Below are 15,320 nucleotides of genomic sequence, written 5' to 3'. Positions count from 1 at the left end.
TCGGCCTCGGCAGATGGCCGCTCACACTGAGCCTGGTTCTGCTGGAGGTTTCTTCCTGTTAAAAGGGAGTTTTTCCTCTTCACTGTCGCTACAAGCATGCTTAGTGTGAGGGATTGTATTTGAGTCAATGAGTCAATGCAATCAACTGGTTTTCCTTAGATAGAAAACTTTGTATCAATTTGACTGTATGATCTGGTTGAACTGTAAAGTGCCTTGAGATGACATGTGTTGTGAATTTGGCGCTATATAAATAAACTGAATTGAATTGAATTGAATTATCTCCTTTAACCTAGCAAGGTTCTGTCATGTTTATAGTTCCATTCTAACAGGTGTCAGGGTTTTTTCTAAAGATTTCAGCTGTATCACTCTTTAATGCTGATTGTTGGAAGATGCATGGCTGTTAAATCTCTATTTAACTAATCCTTCGATTTTGGAAGAGCCCCATAAAAGCAATATTTTCCAGAGACAGACAATAAATAAATAAAATAAAAAGTCTAAAAATCACTTTAATAAGTCGACTGGCTATACATGTAATTGAAAACCTTTTAGGTTTTTGATTATCACTGGATTGTATTAAAATCTAATCTACAGACTCACTAAAGGTAGTGTAGTATATTAGAGTGGATGAAGATGCAAAGCATTCTTCTCATAAAAAAAAGAAAAAAAAAAGGTTCATTTGTGGCCGTACCTTTTAAATATGCTTTGAGGAATTACCTCTCCCGACATCTTTAGTGCCTTGTACTTTGCCAATTTACTCAAAAATAAGTTAAAATAGAATAGAATTGAGCTTTATTGTCATTACAGTGTCACAAGTACAAAGAAAAACAATTAACTCTCTGCATTTAACCCATCCCCTTGGGGAGCAGTGGGCTGCTATTTTGCGGCACCCGGGCAGCAGTGTGGGGTTGAAGGTTTTGCTCAGAGAGCAAGGAGTGGCAGTCTGTGGGAGTGGGGCTTGAAATAAGAACTTCTGGGACCCAAGCGCACTGCCCTAACCACTAGATTACCACTCCCCAAAGTGATTACTGTAAATTGATCAATCAAAGTTTTATTTGTGGTAACCCGCTAAAACTGGGGAGATACCTATATAAACAATAAAAGTAAACACAAAAACCAAATCCCAAACAGAAAACTAAAACGAGCAACAAAGAACAAACATAACATTTATAGCTAAAATAAAAAAACATCTGACGGAACAAAAAATAAAATTATATGGGAAATGACAAGAACATACTGGACAACAGGAAAACATTAAAAACGAACAAATTTTTTTAACCATGACTAAAGAGCAATGGACGCCTAAACATGATTTTGTTTATTTTACTATAGCAGAGACAACCTCAACATTATGCACTGTCCCACTGGAAAAGGGAATTATCACAAACACTGTATAAATATTTGTTCTTTTCTTTTTACTATTTTTTCTAACTTTTGCAATGACAGTCATAATGGGCTCATCAAAAGCTTTTCATCCGTGATGTTTCATTTGTGTCAGGCTCTTTATCATCACGGCTGCTGCTTTACGCTGCAAGAGTCTGCAAAGATTCTGGAAAAAAAAAAAAAGAGAGAAAAATGATTTTTCTTGCACCATGTAACAAGGATGGAGGAGGAAATGTCAGAGTAAATAGCCCGCAGGAGAAAGAGAACAAAACAAACAGAGGCTATAGCAGGTTTGATCTGCTATTTATGAGAAAGCGGAAAAACAAAGAAAGAATATGAAATCAATAGCTTCCTAAATCACCTGAGAGAATGTCCTGGGAGGCTTCTGGGCAGGCCTCCAGCACACGGATGGGCAGTCCATGCACCCACACACTTATGCACATGAGAAATAGAAGCACACACTCAACTCTGCAAATTCAAAAAATATGTTCACCTAACTTGAAGACTGCATGTAATTCTTTCTCTAACAATAACTCATGTAGACAGTTTACATGATTCCTCGTACACCTTAACGCACCAACAATAATTTTCACCTCTTTCACACAGGCAGATGCTCTCCGACATTCATTGTGAAGTCCCACACAATCTGTGGCACGCATGTACAAGAGTAATCGGAGATTCCCAACACATTCAACACTGCATTCACAGAGGAAACCAGAAATAAGCTACCCTCTTTTCAATCTGTTTCTGTACTGTCACAGAAACATGCATGACGCCAGTCGCTTTCAAGCATCCCTGTTTCTCAGAATGTGTTGGACAAGCACTTCATGCAAAAACAAATCTTTTGAGCTTCTATTGATATACATATATGTCAGCTTTCACCTGAAAGAAATAGATTACACCTGTATTTCTAACTAAAAGGATAAAGGATGAAATACAGCATGGGGTAGCTGTTGTAAATACACACAGTAAAATGAAGCATGGAGATAAACTAAGCAAATAAAAATTATGGATTCCAGTTTTGATTGTAACTTAAGGCTGTGGATTTTTTATTCACATTTCAGCTTTAAATAGCTTAGCTGCAATATTTGACTCCTAAATTACTTTTACTGCCACTTAGTTTCACACTGCCTGGCTATTTGAGGAAGCGGGTTTCTGGGCAGAATAAGCATCAGGCAATTTTTGTGACCTTTCTTGTCAGAGAAAATTGTTCAAGTCAAGTCGACCTGTTTCCTATGCATCTTGAGTTTATTTTCTGTCTCTTTTCATATGTTTCACTACAGGTCCTTTCCCAATCCTTGACAATTCATCCTTTGGTTTTTGTTAACAGTTTTTGTCCCTTAGCCTTGGCTTTTTGCAATCCACATGAATACGAGCTTAGTTGAACGCATGGTCCGCTAAGTTTAGACCTCCCTAAGAGGAGAGAGTGTGTGTGTGTGTGGGGTGGGGGGGATGTCTCATAATTAATTTGCAAAGACGGATCTCCATATATTAACATGATCAGGAATGATACACAGCATGGTTTCACATCTCCCCAGTGGGGGGCAATTATGTCCTGAGTGCTTGCTGTGTCCCAGAATGAAGATACAGAAGTGACATGTTAATGTTAAACAGAGGAATTAAATGCTGCAGGGAAAAAGAGAATGCATCAAGACAACATGATGATAATAATGCAAAGTATCCTAACTGAAGAGCAGAAAGTTACTTGGAAAAATATTAAATGTATGAATAACCTTTAACTTTTAATCACAAATCAACGGCTAAATTATCCAAATTAAATAAACAAATGCAGAATTGTATGGTTTGCACAACTTCATTATTAGACTTTGGGTGTTATAAAGATAATTATATAATCATACTGGGAGACAGTACAAATGTTAGCCATGCAAAAGTGTAAGCCATCTTCACCAAACATTTAGCCTTTATTAAACAGTGGCAAAAGGAAATGCAACAGAGGCAGAAAAGTCATCCTTAATGCCAACTAGATTAACAGTTTGCTCTGGTCACCTACCCAGCAGACAGACTATGTTGTATTAATGTTGGTTCTTGGTTTATTTGGCTTTCAACATTGTACTTTATCAATGTAGGACAACTAAAAGCTGACATTGATACAATGTCAAAAGCTAATGTCAGTTAAACCTGACATTTTTTTACATCAATCTGATGTTGTCATTTAGTGTTTTTAAGTTGTGTTGGTTAATAATCAATATCCAACATCTGCTAATGTTCAACCTAGAAAGGATTTAACATTAATTCAGCTCTCTTTTTTGCATCATAATTCAATGGTAATCCAATGTTGGGATACAAGTGGCTAAAAAGTTTCCTCCATAGTGTCTCTGGGCTTTCCCTTAGAGATAGGGTGAGGAGCTCAGTCATCTGGGGAGGACTCAGTGTAGAGCCACTGCTCCTCCACATCGAGAGGAGCCAGTTGATGTGGGCCGGGCATCTGGTTAGGATGCCTCCTGGATGCCTCCCTGGAGAGGTGTTCCAGGCAGGTCCCACAAGGAGGAGACCCAGAGGGAGATCCAGGACACGCTGGAGGGATTACGTTTCTCGGCTGGACTAGGAATGCCTTGGGATTCCCCTGGAGGAGCTGACCCGAGTGGCAGGGGTGAGGGAAGTCTGGGCCTCCCTACTGAAGCTGCTAAGCCCGCAAACCGACCCAGATAAGCGGAAATGGATGGATGGATGGATGGATGGATGGATGGACTGATGGATGGATGGATGGATGGATGGATGGATGGATGGATGGATGGATGGATGGATGGAACATTGTTTCAATGTTACATCAAAATCAATTGCCTCCTTTCTGTCCTAAATTAAAGTTTGCACGGTAATAGGATAATGGTGCCGTCGTGAAAAAGGGACAAGACTCCATGTACTCTTTACCTGCTAAAAGAAATATATACATATATATATATATATATATATATATATATATATATATATATATATATATATATATATATATATATATATATATATATATATAAGGCCGTCCTACAGTACGTGCTCATCAACAATTTCAACAAATTTGATTTAGGAGTCTGAATTCATACTTGCACATTTCAGATCTTCAGCTGTGAATAAATGGTCAACCTGTGTATCCGTTTTCTCTAACTTTATAGCTATGCTAAATGTAATAGGTTTAAAGATTGTTAATAGTTTGGAGAGGTACAATAAAAATACAAACAACCTGAATTTAATATAAGTAAAATGGCTGCTTTGCCATAAATGCATTTATTTTCTGAACCACCAAATTTAATATTTGAAAACTTGACTGACCTACTTATTTAGGTAACACTAACTTGAGCTTTAAGCTGAATAGAGAACTTGGGGCTGACTGAGATGCACAATTGGGTCACGCCAAAAAACAAGGCTCTGCTTGGTAAATTGAGGAATATATATTTATGCTATTTTTTCTCTAGATGTGCTCAAACAAGGCTGGGTGAGCATGCTTTGAAATGACTCACTGAGACTATGTCCTGCAATAGAGATATGAATATTATATATGCTGCCAAACATAATGCAGTCCTAGAAGGAATAATTTTGGTCATAGAGTTATACAATTGCCGCCAGTGTAAACAAAGCTAATACAAGACTGAGGAAGGAAGAAAAAAAAACACATAGCCCTTGAAAAGGGAATGTGTTCAATACTTTTCCCCTGTGCCATTCGATGTTATTACATATAAGTTCATTTCTGGACATCAGTGGTTTGATTTCTTTGAATGTTTTGATTGCATGCATTGTTACTGACGTCTGGTGAAAATGTCATGTCAATAACACCTCTAGAAATATATTTACTGAGGAAAATGGTGGCGTGTTCAATACTTATTTCACCTGAGGTACTTATTATACTAAGAAGAGGCGGAGAATAAGCAAAAAGCTGTGGTTGTATTTTGCATAAAACACTGGACACTGATATACCGTTGTAAGATTAAATTTGTAGAAGCACAACAATGGATGGGGAAAAAGAATATTACTGTAAGTGAGAGTCGTGGTGAAAGCTGCTTTCTCCTTGGGAGGAGGTGGAATGTGAATATCTAATCAATAGCCATCAGACACAGTAGGATTTAGCATCTTACGTTGCACAACTCAGACACCCCAAGGCAAGCTGAGCACTTAGACCTGAGCAATGGAGCATGAATGCTCTGTCACAGTAAACTGCTGTGATACAAACAAAGAAGAAGGCTCTGCAGAGAACAGTCCACGATAATTCTGCTCCCTGAACACCACCAGTCTTGACAAGCTGCATGTGTATCTTTGGACTGTGACCATGCAAGCTGCCCAAGGAGAAACAACCAAGTTTTTACATGACATATTCTGAAAGATAAAACCACAAATGCAACTGTTGACTATCTTAATCAGAGGATGGATTGATGGACAGACAGACAAATAGAGATGTACCACCTTAAATATACAGCAATAGGATTGCAACTATAATACAGTATTACCTATTAGATGGTTGCAGTGAACTCATGTTATCTTTCTCAAAAATTATAATATTCATCTGTTTAAACTTCTATCCTACAAGAAAGCGTTTGCTTTAAGAAAAATTTTGTCTATTTAATGATGCATTATCAGAAAAAAAGGATTGTTTTTATACACTGTATGTAAATATCAATTTTTTCTAACCACTTGCTAATTATATATCTCGCTAGTTGATCCAAAACAATGGCTCCCAAGCGTTTCATCATCTAACACAAAACAACAGCAAAAGAGACCCCTGACCCAGCTAGCATTGCCTGAAGTGCATAAAACATTCCAAATATGCTAATTAAACAATAGCAATGCAAACTGGCTGAAAAAAGTATTTTTTATCTCCTTTCTTTTCCTTTGCCCTCTTATAACAGTTGTGTTGAAAATATTGTGATTTAATTAACCTAATTAGTGCAGCTTATTGAGACCTAAAGCAAAGCATCCAGTGGGGCTTCATATTCAGTTAAAAGAAACAGCTGTAGTCAAGTATTTGTGGTTGGAATTGCAATTATACAAAAGTGAGATTTTTTTCCCAGACTGACTAAAAGAAATGTAGACTGTTTACTGTGCTGTTTAATTTGTTTTTTTAAGCTAATTAATAATCTTTAACACGCAACACCCTTTTACTCTTTGTCTAATAGTTTTTATGTTTCTCAAAAGTGGGGCCCAATTATATTCAAATGTTTTTTTTCTAGTTTTTAATGGCCACTAAACTGCATTTAACATCAGGAAGTTATATCATTTTATTCACTAACATTTAATTGATAGGTTGTACTTTGCTGTCTCCAAAGCTAATCACAAAGCTTCATCATCATTAAGGATTAAGAGCCTTGCTTTGAGTGACTCTATAGTCGTAGTCACTTTAAATTTTTTTTGGGGGGGGGGGGGGGGGGGGGGGGGGGGTTACTTGCTAGTAATATCATATTATTATTTTGAGATTTGAAAAAAAAAGTTGCTTTGCATCATTTTAAAAGTATTCAAAATAATGAAGAAGCAAAATTAGACAAGGTTTCAATAACATCCTTATGTATTTTCATTTTTTTTTTGCAATAAATTATGTTTTGAACTTTTTCTTCGGGTGCTATTAGTTTTAGATGTTATTTATTTGTAGATTTAGATACAAAGCTTTTTTATATTTTCATATTTATTTTTCACTTTAAGCTCTTTTTGTACTATTTTTATTTGGTTTCATCAGTTTGAGATCTTTGTCATCAATCTGTTGAAGGAGGTAGAGCATCAGATGTGAATGCTGAGGGAAAATAATGTACAGCATGCCTAACATTGCTGAAGTGATTGCCCCTACCATGTATGGTTCATGAAACATGCCAAGTTTTTTATTTATTTATTTTCTTTTACATTTTCATGGTTATGTTTAAGATTTCCGGTTCTAATTCAGCTCATCATTTGACTTATCAGTTAGGTCTGAATAAGGTTTATCTGGGCTGGATTCCTGCCATCCAGGGCTTAAACAGATCTAGAAAAGAGCAGCTACTCTAACATTTTGCACTCTCCACACTTCCTGGGAAAATAACCATGTTAATCTTTTACCTTCAGGTCAGTGCTATAAAGCACTATGTGCATAAATCAACCACAGAAACCAGTTCTTTCCCCAGGATTTCATTCTAATAAACTCTTTGCATCTATTAAACCTTGTCTTTCTCTTTTATACTTCTACCAAAATGTTCTCATACAAAGGGAGTGTGTTGTTTGCAAAAACTCTACTTAAAAGAGTGATTGGGATTTTGTTCACGTGAGATGAAGGCTGCCTAAAATGGAGTAGTTCCAGACTCCCCCTATAATAGTGTAGAACACAGCAGTCAATTATGAATTCAGTCTTGACATAGGTTATTAAAAAAAGAACTTGTAAAAGACTTGAGTTGCAAATCAGCTTGCCGAGGAGGCAGTAAAGGTAGACAGGGTAATGCAGCTTTAATAAGGGCAGTGTCAGATGTGCTGGTATAACGTGCAAATGAAGTCGGCTATCCAAGAAATATTAGGTTGTGGAACAGTAAAAAAATGTTATGAGATGATGAGGTTCTGTTTAATATCGTGCAGTTTTCTACAGACAACCTTTCAAACATGGGACGTAAACTGATTTTTTTTATGGCTAGTTAGAGGTTTCAAATCCTGGTTTTTATGTATTCAAGAAAGACATTTGATCATTGGAAATTAGGTTTCTTAGCCTTTAGGTCTCATTACCATTTGTATAAACACAAAAGATAGTTAAAAAGAAGCCAAAATTGGTCATTGGTGTCTCTTGTCAATTGCCTTTTTAGACGATGCTGAAAAGAGAACAAAAATAAGTAAAAACTGTTTTAAAAAAAGGAGTTTTTCCCCCTTTTTGAGTAGGTACAATAAAACTATTTTCTGCCAATAATATTTTAATTTTAGTCCCTGAAATAAGATATGTGTATACGTTTTGTTTTAGTTAACCTTTCGCACTTGTTCCTGTTACTATTGTTTACAAAGCTTTTGTTTTATGGTTTGTTTAGATAAATTAAATAATTTCAGTACACTCAATTTTTTATTTTCCCAGAAATTGCTTCTCTACAGTATAAAGCTACAGATGTCAAAGGAATGAGTAGATCACTTTGCCACTTGCTTTTGTAGTTTTCATGGTTTTGGTGAATCAACCCTTTTTTGGTTTAAAATACAGTAGAGCCATCTGTTTCATACCAAACCTGTACAGATTCACACTTATCAATAAGATAGGTTACACCTGATTTGACAACTGAAAACTTTAAGATGTTTTAAGCAATATTCAACTTTTTATGTAAAGAAATGTGGCTACGTAATTCCAATTAATAGTATAGTATATATATAGTATTATATATTGGAATCATGTAGCCAAACCTTGGAAGCAGGGGTTGTTTAGAGGTATTTTGGTTTTCATGTTGTAGTATATTGTTAGAATGATCTGGATCATCTGTGATCAATTAGTTTACCCTATGAGAAATGCATCACTCAGTGTTCGATTTGCTTGGTCTGGTTTTTAGTGTGTCGGCGAGCGGCAATAAATGTCACATGCAAAGTGTCTCACCAGGTAAACAAGCCTTATAGTGTAAGAAGTACACTACAGATGTTATATCATATATATAAATCAAAAGGGTAAATTGAACCAAATTGGGGTCAGAGACAGTATAAGTAAAGGTATAGTGGAGGATGTTCTTTTTCTGAATGGATAATCTAAAAAAGTTGTCCTCCTAATTGTCAATCATTCTGGTGATATGTTTACATAAAGCCGTCCTACATGCCTCATTTTCACTTACTGGTGGTGAGTCTGACATGGTGGAAAAATTGCTAATCTTTTGGAAAGAAAGCTTGTATGACCGATACAAACAGCAACTTCTAAACAGAGTGTGCACAATGAGAAATGGGCTTGTGCATGCTCTCACACATGTTTAATGAGCGTTCCCTCTCGAGAGCGGGTGCAGGGTTGAGCATGAGCATGTAGAGAAGGCTGGTCTTTTAAAAAATTTGCAAAAATCCTCCTCTATACCTTAAAGTAGAGAGGTATGAAAGGAAGTGGAATGAGTTAAAATTGGGATGTCTGGCTCTTAGAAGGGGATTCAAATTGGAAATGCAAAGTAGCAACTTAAAACAGAAATATAACATGCAGAAGCTGCCAGTGTTAACTAAAACAGGACAGCGAGCAATCTATTTGTGCATCTATACTGTACAAAATAAACAAATCTAAAGGTCCTGAAGGACCATTTTAAAAGTACATTTTAAATGTTTACCAGTCTACAGAATTCTTGACTCTATCTATTTTGATGCTCAGTTTTGTAGTTATTTAAAAACAACATTTAAGCTAATCTACATTTTTCCATAAAACAAAGCAAGCTTTCAATTGTTTGATGTAGCACTGTCTTTATCCTAGATTTTATGTAATTGTATCTTGGCTGCTCACTTCCAACAACAAATCAGACCATAAGTAAATGGATTGGGTTAATTAAAATTTCAAGGCTGATTTATATTGCCATTTAGCTTAACCGCACAGACAAATATGTATGACACTGCAAACAGTTAAACGTATTGACGCACCTTCAGATACCAAGACACCCACATCCAGGCCTGGAGCTCCTCCAGGACTCTCCTCGGGCCACAGGAGACCGGCCTTGACGTTTATGCTGATCTAGCACGGCAACAGCAAATATTGCTCTGCACTCCCTCTTCATATTGTCTGTGCTCTGTCCCGCACGGTTCACTTACTCGCCGCTCCACAGCCTAGAGGCAAATAGACTGTGAACATCCAGACTGTCCATCATGGAGTGGAGTTTGACAGTCCTCTGACAGCCACAGAGAATTGATTCTTCAGGTCTGCTGTTTATTTTCCACAGCCAAGCCACACCATCGCTCGGCTGAAAAGGCACCCTCGCTTTCCTGAATTCAAGGACCAGACCCCTTCCCTCCCCGGACACACATACACTTCAGTCTTCCTAACTTTTCTCTGTTACTGCATCAAACAACTGACACAGACAAAATAACAGGGTCCACGCTCCCCCCCCACTTCGTTTCTCTAAAGCTATGTTCAACTTGTCAACAAGCTATGAGTGGCGGCAGCTGGAAAAAAACAAAACGGTGCACAATTGTACATTTTTCGGTCACTAATTAAAAGTTTAAAGTAAGACAAATGGTTTTCACAAAATGTAAATGTATTCACACATGATTTCCTTTCTCCATAACAAACTTTCTTACCCTTCAGAAGGACATCAACAGAACTTAAGGTATGACATCATTGCATTGACCAAATGTTTTTGGATGAAATCATCGCTTGTTCTATTACTCCTTTTATGAAACCTATATGCAGTTAGAGCACGTTTGTAACAAATAGGGCTGCAAACAGTTCCTGCACCCCATTTGTTGTGTTAACAAGCACCGTCTCAAAATACAAGCTCTTCACAATTTGTCATCCTCCACCTCCTAAACCACCTCAAGCCTTGTTATAAAAACTGTATCTTTTGAAATCTTTCTTAGTCTTTATAGGTTGAGTGTTCACAATTGTTGGCTACAGAAAACATGTAAAGCACACTTAGAGGGGCTCCAGAGCATGAGGAGATATGGCTGCACTCAAATAGTCTCTTAAAGAGAGAATGCAGACATAGCCATGTACAACGACTGTCAACTAACCATGCACATGATGATAGAATTTGCCATGAATATGGTTTTTTGATTTTACTGTTGGAGAGTTGGAGAAAATTATTTTTTTTGCGAGTACTCCATGGAAGGCATGCACATTTCTTTTTTTTAACAAGATGAAGTATTTTCAAGTCTTCCAGGTGCTGAAATGGCTATTATAAAAATAGAAATACCAGATTCAAAGTCAGGTTTGGTGGAAGTCTGATGAGGACTGAGATTAGCTCTTTTAGATTTAATGCGATGTAGGTGGCAACAGAAACAAAAATCAAGAAACAGTAAACTACGAATCAAAACCAGGAGATGCCAGGGAGAAAGACACATGGCGATTGAAGAAATGAAGAGAAACAAGCACTGAGGAAATGCACAGCAAAGGTAAGTATGTTAGACAGAACAAAGACTTGAGTAATCAGCTGATAGGGAGCAGGTGTGCATAGAGGAGAATAGAAGCTAGGGGAAAGCAGACTGGTGAAGGGGACAACAGAGAGCAAGAAGAAAAGAAATCATGATAAAACCTGAAAGATAAAAGTATATATTTGATTATGAAAAGTTACTTAGTTTTATGTAAACTATTATATGCCTAAAAAGAGGAAACTTAAATTTGGATGAACTGGGATTAAGAGTTGTTTATTAGGTTTAACAGAAAAACCCAGACCTTTAAACGTGCACTGCTGAAATTTAAATGTTAAGTTTTTTTTATGTGCCATACATGCCATTAAAATTCCCCGACAAGGAAAAAAAGTCTTCATCTGTTCACCCTTAGCTTCAAATATCAAATTCCAGCAGAGATGGCAAAAGTACTCACTTTCCGTACTTGAGTAAAAGTACAGATACTTGTGTTAAAAAATACTCTGGTAAAAGTGGAAGTACTGATTAAACTTCTTTACTCAAGTAAAAGTAACAAAGTACAGGCTTGTAAATTTACTTAAAGTATAAAAGTAAAAGTAGAAACCACTTTTTTCATGCCGTTGCCTACATTTTAAATGGATGTCTGCCAATAGGACTAGATCTCCGTTGTGTTCATTTTCAATCATCTCGTCGTCCATACTATTATGCTAACGCCACCGCCACCAAGCTGCAATGATTTGCCGCGAATGAATACCGCCGAATCTGTCGATTCATCTTGTAGTGGTGCGTCAAATGCAACGTAGATTCCCATCCAATTAGATTGAATTTGGTATTGATGACGTGAAAAATAATAACGGTAACTCCATTGAAATGATTCAAAACTAAAGTAACGAGCCAATTTTTAAAAATGCAAGGAGTAGAAAGTACAGATATTTGTGTAAAAATGTAAGGAGTAGAAGTAAAAAGTCGCCATAAAAATAAGTAGTAAAGTAAAGTAAAAATATCAGAAAAATCTACTTGAGTACAGTAATGACGTATTTGTACTTCGTTACTTCCCATCTCTGAATTCCAGGACATAGTTTGGCACTCAGATCCAATACGAATATGAAAAACTACAATGTGACATTTACATTGAATCACAGCAAATCTCTTAGTACAGGATATTAAGTTATTATTTGGTTAAAAAAGCAGCCTTCTTGTTACACCCTTCTGTACAGAGATTTATTTTTGAAGGAAACCCCTTTTTTAAAATAAAAAGCCCACTTCTGCAGGCCAGGCACCAACTAATCATCAGTGTTTCAAACAACCTGACTTAAAAATGCAGTTATCTCTATCACCTGTCTCCCTCCTTGACTTGGGCCATACGGACAAGATAAATAGTGTAATTTATTTTATCTGTCACTTACAGCACTTTTCTTCAGTGTCTTTGCATTTGTCATGTCTAAAAATAAAAAAGCAAAAACATCCAGCAAACACTCCAGGGGGAAAAGATAATGATGAACATGTCTTCATTCCAAACTTTATACTTTCAGACCATACCTGAGTTTAATCAGGAATCCCTTGTCAGCTCCTGAACTATAAACTGATTAATTGTGTCAAGCAGATTTGGAAAGTGGGAATAATGCTTCTCAGATTTTCACAACCTGGATGCTCAGCATAGCAGTAGTTGATGCTTCCAGCTCTTCTATTTTTCTGTGTGCTTTATCAATATTCCATGTGTTTAATCACAGTAAACTAAACTGAACTTTAAATATATATATCTATATATATATAGATATAGACATATATCTATCTATATCTATCTATCTATATATAACTTTAAACTAGTCTTAACTTTAAAGAAATACACTATACATTGCTAATATGGTAAATGACTATTCTAGCTGCAAATGTCTGTTTTTTGGTGCAATATCTACATAGGTGTATAGAGGCCCATTTCCAGCAACTATCACTCCAGTGTTCCTTGGGTACAATGTGTTTGCTCATTGGCTCAGAAGGCTAATTGATGATTAGAAAACCCTTGTGCAATCATGTTCACACATCTGAAAATAGTTTAGCTACAAAACTGACCTTCCTTTGAGCAGATTGAGTTTCTGGAGCATCACATTTGTGGGGTCAATTAAAGCTCAAAATTGCCAGAAAAAGAGAACTTTTATCTAGAATTTGACAGTCTATTCTTGTTCTTAGAAATGAAGGCTATTCCATGTGAGAAATTGCTAAGAAACTGAAGATTTCCTACAACGGTGTGTACTACTCCCTTCAGAGGACAGCACAAACATGCTGTAACCAGAGTAGAAAAAGAAGTGGGAGGCCGCGTTGCACAACTGAGCAAGAAGATAAGTACATTAGAGTCTCTAGTTTGAGAAACAGACGACTCACAGGTCCCCAACTGGCATCTTCATTAAATATTACCCGCAAAACACCAGTGTCAACATCTTCAGTGAAGAGGCGACTGCAGGATTCTGGGTTTCAGGGCAGAGTGGCAAAGAAAAAGCCATATCTGAGACTGACCAATAAAAGAAAAAGATTAAGATGGACAAAAGAACACAGACATTGGACAGAGGAAGACTGGAAAAAAGTGTTGTGGATGGATTAATCCAAGTTAGAGATGTTTAAATCACAAAGAAGAACGTTTGTTCATATATATATATATATATATATATATATATATATATATATATATATATATATATATATATATATATATATATATATATATATATATATATATATATATATATATATATGCATACAGAGGTTGAAATAAGTATAGAGCACAACACCATTTTTCTCGGTAAATATATTTCACTTGATTGTTACCAACATCTGCTGAGTCAATAGCAACTCTAGATATATATTTACAGAGAAAATTTGTGCCATGTTCAATGTTTATTTCATCTACTGTAAAAATACATACAGGTGCTGGTCATAAAATTAGAATATCATGAAAAAGTAGATTGATTTCAGTAATTCCATTTAAAAAGTGAAACTTGTATATTATATTCATACATTACATACAAACTCATATATTTCAGATGTTTATTTTGTTTAATTTTGATGATTACAAATGACAACAAATGAAAATCTCAAATTCATCATATCAGAAAATTAGAATATTGTGAAAAGGTTCAAAATTGATGGCCCCTGGTGCCACACTCTAATCAGCTAATTAACTCAAACCACCTGCAAAAGCCTTTAAATGGTCTTTCAGTCTAGTTCTATAGGCTACACAATCATGGGGAAGACTGCTGACTTGACAGTTGTCCAAAAGACGACCATCGACACCTTGCACAAGGAGGGCAAGACACAAAAGGTCATCGCTAAAGAGGCTGGCTGTTCACAGAGCTCAGTGTCCAAGCACATTAATAGAGAGGCGAAGGGAAGGAAAAGATGTGGTCGAAAAAAGTGTACAAGCAAGAGAGATAACCGCACCCTGGAGAGGATTGTGAAACAAAACCCCTTCAAAAATGTGGGGGAGATTCACAAAGAGTGGACTGCAGCTGGAGTGAGTGCTTCAAGAACCACCACACACAGACGTATGAAAGACATGGGTTTCTGCTGTCGCATTCCTTGTGTCAAGCCACTCTTGAACCACAGACAGCGTCAGAAGCGTCTTGCCTGGGCTAAAGAGAAACAGGACTGGACTGCTGGTGAGTGGTCCAAAGTCATGTTCTCTGATGAAAGTAAATTTTGCATTTCCTTTGGAAATCAAGGTCCCAGAGTCTGGACGAAAAGAAGAGAGGCACTTCATCCACGTTGCTTGAAGTCCAGTGTAAAGTTTCCACAGTCAGTAATGGTTTGGGGTGCCATGTCATCTGCTGGTGTTGGTCCATTGTGTTTTCTGAGGTCCAGGGTCAACGCAGCCACATACCAGGAAGTTTTAGAGCACTTCATGCTTCCTGCAGCTGACCAACTTTTTGGAGATGCAGATTTCATTTTCCAACAGGACTTGGCACCTGCACACAGTGCCAAAGCTA

The 15,320-nt window shown here is 36.7% G+C and overlaps 1 long non-coding RNA gene across 1 annotated transcript; it reads right to left on the bottom strand.

Annotated features, from left to right (window-relative positions):
* Positions 1 to 726: 726 nt before the first annotated feature.
* Positions 727 to 10,281, bottom strand: LOC119771553. Its single transcript, XR_005279158.1, has 3 exons — positions 9,904 to 10,281; positions 1,742 to 1,848; positions 727 to 1,546 (listed from the first exon to the last, which is right to left on the bottom strand). It is a non-coding gene; the product is annotated as an uncharacterized LOC119771553 (long non-coding RNA).
* Positions 10,282 to 15,320: the final 5,039 nt, after the last annotated feature.

The sequence above is a fragment of the Cyprinodon tularosa genome, unplaced genomic scaffold, assembly GCF_016077235.1.
Source record: "Cyprinodon tularosa strain WSP-4 unplaced genomic scaffold, ASM1607723v1 ctg68, whole genome shotgun sequence".
Lineage (NCBI taxonomy): Eukaryota > Metazoa > Chordata > Actinopteri > Cyprinodontiformes > Cyprinodontidae > Cyprinodon > Cyprinodon tularosa.
This window is presented reverse-complemented; position numbering and strand designations above follow the sequence as displayed.